Below are 10,124 nucleotides of genomic sequence, written 5' to 3' on the forward strand. Positions count from 1 at the left end.
ACACTAATCCTATTGACCAGAGCTCTCCTCTCAATACCTGTTTACTGCCTGTGATGTCTAATCTTGTGGAATTGACTGTATTTAGAATTACCAAGGAGACTGGGAAGGGGCCTTTCTGGTAGAATCTGTGAGGTCATTTCTATAGATGGTTAACTGAGGTAGGATGAACAACCCTGATTGTGGTGACCACCAATTCATGGGTTAAGAGCTCAGTTAGAATCAAAGTCCTCGCCTTCGTTCCCACTACTTTCTACCAGGGTGTGAGCAAGTCCTCCATGTCCCATTGTCGCTGACTGAGTCCTCTAAAGCAATGGGGCAAAATCAGCATTCATTTCTTTGTGTGGTTTCTGTGAAGTATTTTTAGTCACGGCATTGAGAAAGTAATGACTCACTCTTACATACTCAATCTCCTAATACTACCACATGGTGTGGGGTTAAGATCTCAACATATGAACTTGGGGCAAGAGGATTGCAACACTGTGGTCAGAATACAGATCCTGTGTCAATCAAGTAGAGAATCTCCATAGAAAAGTCTCAAGTTGAGGATGCTGCATGTGTGCACAAGGATAATAGGAATACTGAGGTTAAGTCTAGACTCACCTGGGACAGGATCTTGGAGGACATTGAGAGAGGGGAAGGGAAAGGCTTGGGACAAAAAGGAAGACTCACTGTGGGGCTCATGTCCGACCTGGTCTGGGTGTTCCCGAGGACTGTCTTAGATACACACAGCCCAAAATTTCCGAAATGCCTTTCTCTGACATTTAAGCAACTTATTTTAAATAATAATACTATGATCTGATTCCAGAATATTACTCACAAAAAGAAAACTCATGCTCACTAGTAGCCTCACTCACATTCATCTCTACCCTTGGCACCGAGTCGTCTGTTTTCTGTCTCAATGCTCAGTGAATTTGCCCTCTGTATAGTTTATGCCAAAGGAAGGGAACATACACACACACACACACACACACACACACACACACACACACACACACACACACACACGAGTGCATGCATGAGTGTGTACACACACAGTACTTTGTGTCTGTATTTTGCTTTCACCTATCTTTAGGATCATTCCTGCTGTAGTGTGTATGAATATTTTTTTTTATTGTCAAGTAACAGCCCATTGCATAACTACACCACATTTTGTTTAACTATTCAACAACCAACGCTCACTTAAGATGTTTCCTTTTTGTTTGTTTGTTTGTTTTATGAGCAATTGTGTCGAGAATGTTCATGTACAAGTTTTTGTGTGGACACTTTTTTAAATTATCTTGGGTGTATATCTAGGAGTTAAATTGCTGGGCCTTATTGAGGCTGTACTGTAACTCTCTGAAAAGTTGTCAAAAGTGTTTTCCAGAGTGGTTGTACCATTTTACATTCCTGTCTATGGGGTATGGGACCTCTAACTTCTCTACATGCTCACTAACACTGTTTTTTAACAAAGTACTATAGTTGCTTACACAGACAGGTCTGAAGTACACTTGCATGTCTCTGATAGGCTGATCCATCTTCCATGTACTCATGGACCACTTGTGTGTCTTTGGATACGTCTGTATTTAATTCTTTTTTCCAATTCTAATTGTGTTATTTGAATTCTAGGCTCTTATCAGATACCCACAGGCATTCTCTTTTCCCTTTTTTGATAATGTCATTTTGCTGCAGTGGTATTGGAGGACCATTATATAAAAAGCAAATTTCTTTCTGGTGAAGAGAATGGAATCTTTCCTGTGTAAAGACCTAACATTCCAAGGGATCACCCCTCAGGAGGGCAGATTCATCTAATGTCATAATGAAGAGATGGGAGGAATAATTAACCCTTTAATGAGATAATGTACTTTTCCCTCCCAGAAACACCACCCTGGTGCTAGCACTTAGAGTTACAGCTATGCAGCTGTACTAAATCTGTCAGCTCCTTTGAACTACTTAAAAAAAAAAGTGTCCCTTTTCATTTTCTTCTTTTTATCCCTTTTCTAACACTGCCTTCCCTAATACTCCAAGCTTCACTCTTTCTCAAAAATCCTACTCCCACCATGTGGCTGCTTATGTGCCACGTAGCTGACCTCCATGCTGGCTTAGCTTTTTTTGCTTTCTTCTTCATCTCTCTTTTCTAGGCAGCTGATGAGGTTCACAGTTGCAGCCCACAAGTTTTCCTTTCAAACTCTAGCAAAATGTCTTCAAGCTTTCTTTTGAGTTCATTCCCAATTTTTTTTTTCATAACAAGACTAGGAGCCCTGAGAAGAGACCCCAATTCCATAGATAACATGATAGTATGACATGATGGCACCTCAGCTGGTATAACCGTAAGTTTCCACAAGCAAATTTGTTGTATGTATTTTAAAATTTGACTATAAAGTCCAATTTGACTTTGGGGCACATGCTTCTAATGTCATGTATAAGAACTCAAGATCATTATGACTTATTTGACTTACTTTTTTTTTTAATCTGAGAAAGTTATATTGTTAAATCATACTGAAGTCTGACCATTTTGACCTGTGTATCTATGAAGTGAGCAAACTCATTATTTCACATATGGGTAGTCAGTGGTTTGAGCACAATTCCTGGAGAAGGTTATATTTTCACATTGAGTCATATTGATTCTATTTTTGAAAATCAATTGAGCATAAATGTGAAGATTTGTACATGGCCTTGATCTTCATGCCAGGACTACACAGTTACAATCACTCTAACTTTGCAGTGTTGTACAAATCCTCCAATTTGTATTGTCTCTTAAGATTGTTCCAACTTTTTAGATTTCCATGCATTCAATATAAATTTTAGAATTAGTTTATCTGTTTCTTAGAAATAGGTTGAGGGTTTGATAAAGATAATATTAAAATATTGGTTAACTGGGAGCATTGGTTAATATGGGAAGCATTGCTGTTCTAACAATGTTAAGCCATTCCATCCCTGAACATCATGTTTTTATGTTAAGATTTTCTTTAATTTATTTAAGTGATATAGAAGTTTTCAATGTACATGTTGTGTATCTCTTTTGCTAAATTATTTCTTTTTCTTTTTAATGTTACTGTATGGGAAAATGTTTAAGTTCACATCCACAATGTTTATTGTTAATGTAGAGTGACATAATTGACTTTTGTATATTGATATTGTATCCAGAATGTTCTCTGAATTCATTTTGAATGTTTTTAACAGTGTTTAGTGGACCCCTTAGATTTTTTCTTTTTTAAAGTAACATCCCTCTAACAATTTCATACATATAAGACAATGTATTGTAATTTGTATTCACATCATTACCATCTCGTATTCCTCTTCCACATCTGCTGACCTCCTCTTCCGCCCAGTTAGTCCCCTCCCACTTTATGGTTTTTTATTGTTAATGTACAAGTTCATGACATGTGCAAAAAGAAACCTTTCCAACTTCCCCTTTCGAGCTGGATCCCCTTTATCTCTTTTTATTGTCTAATCTCTGCCTATCAATCTTCACTACAATGTTGAATAGAAACAAGTACAGACATCTGGACATTGTCTCTCATTTTAGGGGGAAAGCATCCAGCATTTCATCCCACAATGGTACTGCATTTTCTGGGATGTTGTCTTTCAAGTCTCATAGTTGACTTTTTGTGTGGTTTTTCACAACCACTTAGTTTCGTTTTCTAGCCTTCCCATACATGAAGAGATGTTTGTGTCATTGCAGATACAGAGGACAACTGGGAACATTCAGGTTACTCAACTGGGTACAGAATGAATACATCTTGTCTGTATAGTATAATTAAGCCAAAATAATAATTTCTAGCACTTACTAGACTAACAAGCAACTAACATTCTTTCTTTGATACCTCCTGGTGTAGATGAAATGATTTAGACCATATATCATAAAACAACTTTTTGTTTGACAAAATTATTTTACCTGCATCAGCATTAAGTTTCCCCTCTAGATCATGAGGAAAAATTGCGTCTGCTTTTAATATCTAACCAGATATGTGGATATTGAATAAGAAGAACTCATTTAAAAATCTATAATCATTAGAGTGCCATGCATATCTGAAGATGGTGATGCTTATGCTGAAGATATATCAGGCAGAGGGTACAGAGACCATTTTGCCTTCTTTACCCTGGCCAGATGAGCTCTGGCTGTTCTTTGAGTATCTGACTTCACATTTTGGTATACAGGCTCATTGTGTCCATGAAGGGAAACACAGTATTTGGTAAGAAACATGCGTAGGGCAGGAGGGGAGCACAGTTAGGCAAAAGATACTAACTGGAGGAGATAGAGATGTGAGGGACCATAGGTTACTGCAGCGCAGAGAGCCTGTGGTCCATCTACCCCAGCACTGGGTATGGCATGTTCCAATGAAATACGTGTCAAACCCAAAACATTTCTTGTCACATAGGGTGACACTGAGGAAGAGTGGTGGGAGGCTTGTGCCTGCTGCTCCCAGCAGGGAGCTCTACACCACTTCACAGTCTGCCAAGAAGCTGGACTTCAAGAACTTCAAGTTCACCAACTTTCTTGAACTCAGTATTTACTGGAATAAAAAACATTTTTTGGGGGTGATTATCCATGATGGGACCCAAATGTAGCGTTCTCTCCTAAGTGATTAGATGATGAAATGATAAACTCAAGTTATAACTGAAGAAATATTTTAAAGAGGAAATTTGGAAGTTGCTGGGGCATGTCACCATGATTACAACACTCACAGCTGCCTCGTTTAAAAAGAGGGAGCCAGAAGACTTTTCAAATCAGTGACAAAAAGCAAAGTGTCTGCAGATCTTGGCACAGTAATATCCCAAAGCTTCAGACAACAGAAAGGCTTGCTTCTCCTGAGTGGCCATTATTGACTGGCTGCATGAAGAGGGAATCAGAAAAGCCTTCTGCATAATGAAATGCTATTGTCACCCAGGACCTCACGGGACATAATCTGAAGAAAAGCACAGTGTGTCTATGATTAGATCACAGAGTAGAAGCAAACTTTCCAGCTCATTCTTTTTGGTAGCACCTGACTTAGTGGAATAATTTCTCTCCCAAATAAATGCCTTGGTCTGCCTCTGGATGTAGACAAGGGGACTGACGCCCAAGATAATGGTTAGGAAGACACAACTGAAAACATAGCCCGGGTGTGTGGCCTGTGAGACGAGAGGGAACGTAGTGGGCAGAGGCGATGTGTTTGTGAAGGAGGGAGGAAGTGAGAGCTGTACTTCATATCCGAGGAATGTGTTCAGTGGAAATGCACAGAAACACAGGTGGCTGCATACCGTGAGCAACAAGTTGGCACCCACTGAATAAGCCTTGTTCATTGCGTGGTGCTAGCATTTCTTCTTCCCACATCCTCCCATAGTGCAGAGTTTTCTAAGCCTTCTCTTCCTTTTGAGGTGGTGTCCTGAGGAACTTGGTAATGGCACTATAAGGAAGCAAACATCTTCATCTACGCCTCATTTAGGGCCAGGTCTTCCAGGAGCAGTGTACCAAGAATAGCTCAGAGGTCCTGAAGTACTCTGTGGTCACAAGCAGCAAAGTAAAAAAGGAACGTGTTTGGAGGAGGCAGAGCTGGTGAGAGGGACCAAGGCTGATGAAGGGAGCCGGTCCTAGTGGGAAAACCCTACATGACAGATGGAGCTAGTGATGGGCTAGTGATGGGAGGTGGGAGGAGGGGCCAAGGCCGTCAAATGCCTGGGGAAGACCTGTCTCAAGAAGAAAGAAATTGGTGGGAAGACAGCGCACAGGGCAGGAGAGACCGTACAAGTATTCTCTTTTCCTTCTCAGCAGTAAAGCAATGAAGACAGAGCAGTAACTCAGAACAAGGCCTGGAAGCAGGGGAAATTGGTGCCAGTTACTTCCTAACTCAGTGGGAGCAGAAATATCAAATATTGCTCTAACTTCTGAGGTGACAAAAAACTGAATGTGACCCCTACTTCTGTAACCTTGAGTTAGATCGTCTTGGGGAGAACAGAACTCACTGAGTCTGCTCCCTTCACCTGAGCAATGGCCTAAGTGCACTGAGCCGGCTAGTAATAAAGCCCCATACTTCACTGCTGAGAGGGAGTCATCAGCGCTCCACCACAGCCACAGTCACTAAGAGATCCAGAGAGCCCACACCAGAGAGACCCCTTCATAATGGGCTTACAGTCATTTCTTCCTGAAGTGGTGTCCCCTCAAAAGTCACCCACTCCCTCTCAGTTCCCAGGAGCCCTTGGTCAGGCAGGATGGAGCAACCATCTACTCACCCTCCTGCTCTATGCTGTCCTAGACCTCCAGAGTAGCCACTCAGAAGTCAAGCGGCAGTGGGTTTCAGCACCACTGAGGGTCTTCCCTATTTCTATGGCAACATATTTGGAAAAATAGGAAGTGGATGGATAGGGATAGGTATGGGAAGGCCCTCTGTAGGAAAGAGACACAGCAGCTGTGTGTCAAAGTTCGGGCCTTAGAAAGAAGATTCTGAGGTAGACTACATCATCACCACTCTCTGCCTTTAGAGGGTTGCACACATTGTCACTCGATTGGAAGGTGCTCTCTAAATCAGGGTACAAGGATCCTGTGTCTAGACCGGGGAAACTGTCATTTCAAAATACATTTTCATGACCAAATGTGGCCCAGTTCACACTCCCAACTAAAATCTTTAGTGCTCACCTCACAGCTCCAGGACGACCATCTCCTTTCCCACTGTTTGGCCCTTTCCCAGTCCCTCTCCACTCATTTTCTCGTCCTACCCCTGCGAATCCTGAAGCCAGCTCACACTTCCTAAGAGCTCATGGCTGCTGCTTCTGTGGAGAAGACTCAGGCTGGTCCTTGATGACCCCTCTCCCAGGTCATCTCCCTTGATCTCCCAGTCTCCCTCAATGTTAGAAACTTCCGGTTCCCACGACCACGGCCTCTGTGCATGTCATTCATACATACATACTTTCCCTTTGCCTGTCTACCTCAAGATTATAAGCTCCTCCAGGATAGTCCTATGCCCAAGGCATCTGGGGGCATGGAAACATTCTATCCAGAGAATGATGTCCTGTTCTTTTTTGTGTGTGTTGGACACAAACTTACGTGCGAGGGTGCGCGAGCTTATGCACATACATATTTGGTATTTTCTATCTCTACCATATGTCAAGTACTTGCTGAGCATTTTAATGCAGTTCTTGTGTTAATCGATTTTATTTTATTTTATTTCATTTTATTTTATGTGCATTGGTGTTTTGTTTCATTCATGTCGGCGTGAGGGTGTTAGATTCCCTGGAACTGGAGTTACAGATAGTTGTGAGCCAACAAGTGATTGCTGGGAATTGAACTCAGGACCTCTTGAAGAGCAGCCAGTGCTCTTAACCACTGAGCCATCTCTCCAGTTTCTTTTTTTAATGTTTATAATATACATAATAAATTTATGTATATTCTATTGTTGCCCTCTCCCAAATTAAAGCTATGAAACTTGAATTGTAGTGAAATCAAGTATTTGGTTTCAAGTTAAAAAAGCCAGTAAGTGGCCAAGTAGTGGCTGGCCAGATTCCTCCATCTACCTCAAGAACTGTTTTAATGCTCAGAAAAAAATTCAAATGGTTTTAAGCAAATTGTAGGCTCTTAATCAAGCAAAGCCAAGTGTGTGAGCTTGTTTACCATGCAACTTTGGGCTTGAGCCTTGGTTTCTCCTATCTACAAAATGGAGTTAGTACTGGAACCACAAGGCTTTCCTAGGAACTAAATAACCAACGTTTGAATACATATTTGACAATCCTCCTGGCTAGGCCTGGGACTGAGGGTGAAGCCAATGGACACCACCTTCCGAGGGCCAAGACTTAAGGGGCACACAATGTTTAGGAGAAGTCTGAAACCCACACAGCCTTGACCTGAGTACCACCCGGTGTGTCTCCCCAGCCCAGCCCAGCCCTGCTCTAAGAAAATCATTATCACTCTTGTCCAGAATCAGCCTGGGTTGTATTTCACTGTTATGATTCAGATATAAAATATCTCTATAGACTTGTGTTTGAATAACTAGTGGCACTGTTCGGGAGCCTTGTAGAGCCTTTGAGAGATGGGGCCCAGCAGGAGAAAGAGGAGTTTTCTGCCCCAGCCATGCTTGTTTGGTCTGCTGACATGGGAGGAAGCAGTCGCCATACATTCCTGCCATCCATCCCTGAGCCACCCACTGCATCTCCCTCATCACGACAGATCAAATTTCTTCAGGCTGTAAACCCAAGTCTATAAACTCTTCTCTTCTTGTCACAACCAGAGAAGCAACCAAGACGGTGACAAAGGGTAGAAGTGTTCTTTGTAGATGAGCCGCTGTTTCCATACCTCACACCTGTGCTCACATGCAGCTTCCTGTTGTCACTATGGTGACCGTGACTCTTTCATCTGCTTCCTACTCTCAGACCATATCCACGTATTTTCCATGTGAGGCGGGATTTCTATGTGGTTCTAGTTATAAAATGTTGTATAGCCCAGACACGACCTTTACACAAACATGTAGAGGCATGATCTGTTCCACTTCCAGAGCATTCTTATCTCTTTCTAGACATTGCCAAGGCTTTGGGATGATTTACACTGTTCTCTGGAGTCTTGTGCCCTTAGCCTTGCACTGGTCCCCTCCAAGGCCTTGACTCCTTTTCATTGTGAGTCAGTCAGGAAACCCTGGGGCTTGTCTAAGCAGTCAGTGGTCTCTTGACTCGTATAAAATGGCTTAAGGATGCTGGGGATCTCTGGAAGCTGTTGAAATGTGGAGCTGTTGGGAAGCCGTTCCTGGCTGCCTGGTGATGAGGTCGTCTGGGAAGGTCAACCTTCAGACTAAGAACTTGCTCCCAGGGTTGGCTGGGAGGGCTGTTAGGGACCAGTGGCTTAGGGCTGGACAGAGCAGGAAGGTATGTCCCCTTGCTGAACACTCTCTGTGTTCCTAAAGTAAGTGTGAAAGTACATCTCAAGATTGTGTTTTCTTTTTTCAAATAAGGAATCTTTCTATCTTGCTAATCTACATTAAAATTCTTATTCTTTCTTCTTTTTCCTCTCTCACTTTCTCTCATACTAATAAAATGATAAATGATTATGATAAAATTAATAATATTTTACTTTTCTCTAGAAACCACTGCAATGTAGCCTAGAAGATAACCCTAGCTGAAGCATCGAGGGACAGTTATATAGGCAGTGTTCTGGTCTGAGTTGTGGGGAATATTTCTTTGGATGTTTCTTTCCTCAATGACTTTTTTGTCTTGAAAAGCTGAACAACAAAAAAGAGATCAAAATCTAAGCTCTCCTGTCAGTTGGTTCTGTCTGATAGGGAAACAATACAGTCACCACCAACACCGCTCACTTGGACATTGTAGCTTCCCCATAACCTCATCAAGAAGTATTTTTAGAAAGGTAACATTAGTGCTTATAATACACATCACTCAACTTGACCTATCCAAAGCATAATTTCAACATGGGATAGGCATAAAAACTGTGATTGAAATGTTTTACATTTATGGAAATTTCAGTATGTATCCCACATACTTAATACCTCTGAATTCAGGTGGGCCATATTTCCTGTGCTTAGTAGCCATTTGGGAGGAGTGGCTCCCGCACCTGATACTGAACCATACAATTCTAGTCCTACATGTCTACTCGGAGTGTGTGTGGGGGGGAAGCTCCCCATGGGTGTGGGTCCTGGCTGGAGAATGTGATGAATTCCAATGTAACTGGCTTTCTAGATGCCACATAGTGAGATGTTTGTTTATGAAAGAAACTTGGACATATCGAGCCTCAATAGTTTCTCAACAACAAATGAGAACATGTGTCAACTTCATAGGTCTAAGAATTTAACCATTAAATTAAAGTATCAGCTGTATATTCAAGTAGTTCAAATCATAACCATGCTTGCTTTGGCAGTGTGCATACTAAAACTGGACCACTACAGAGAAGATTAGCATGGTCCCTGTGCAAGGCAGACTTGAAAATTCTTGAAGAATTCCATGTTTTTGGTACCTGATAGGAAAGGGTTTTCTCCAATGGAGTGTCTACTGAGTACATCAGCCACACTCTGGGGCAAGCTCCATGACCAGAAAACAGACTCCATGTTTTGTTTGTTTGTTTGTTTGTTTGTTTGTTTGTTTGTTTGTTTTTTCCTTCTAAGACTTTTGTTTTGTTGATTTTTTTCCTGTTATTTGAGATTAAAAAACAAAGTTAGGATGGTAGGAAAGTGGGG

The 10,124-nt window shown here is 41.7% G+C and overlaps 1 non-coding gene across 1 annotated transcript; it reads left to right on the forward strand.

Moving 5' to 3' along the window:
- The first annotated feature begins 9,792 nt into the window (after nt 1-9,792).
- Nucleotides 9,793-9,899, forward strand: LOC128100174 (U6 spliceosomal RNA). Its single transcript, XR_008214693.1, has one exon. It is a non-coding gene; the product is annotated as a U6 spliceosomal RNA (small nuclear RNA).
- The last annotated feature ends 225 nt before the right edge of the window (nt 9,900-10,124 follow it).

The sequence above is a fragment of the Peromyscus californicus genome, unplaced genomic scaffold, assembly GCF_007827085.1.
Source record: "Peromyscus californicus insignis strain IS unplaced genomic scaffold, ASM782708v3 Scaffold_6__1_contigs__length_162567912, whole genome shotgun sequence".
Lineage (NCBI taxonomy): Eukaryota > Metazoa > Chordata > Mammalia > Rodentia > Cricetidae > Peromyscus > Peromyscus californicus.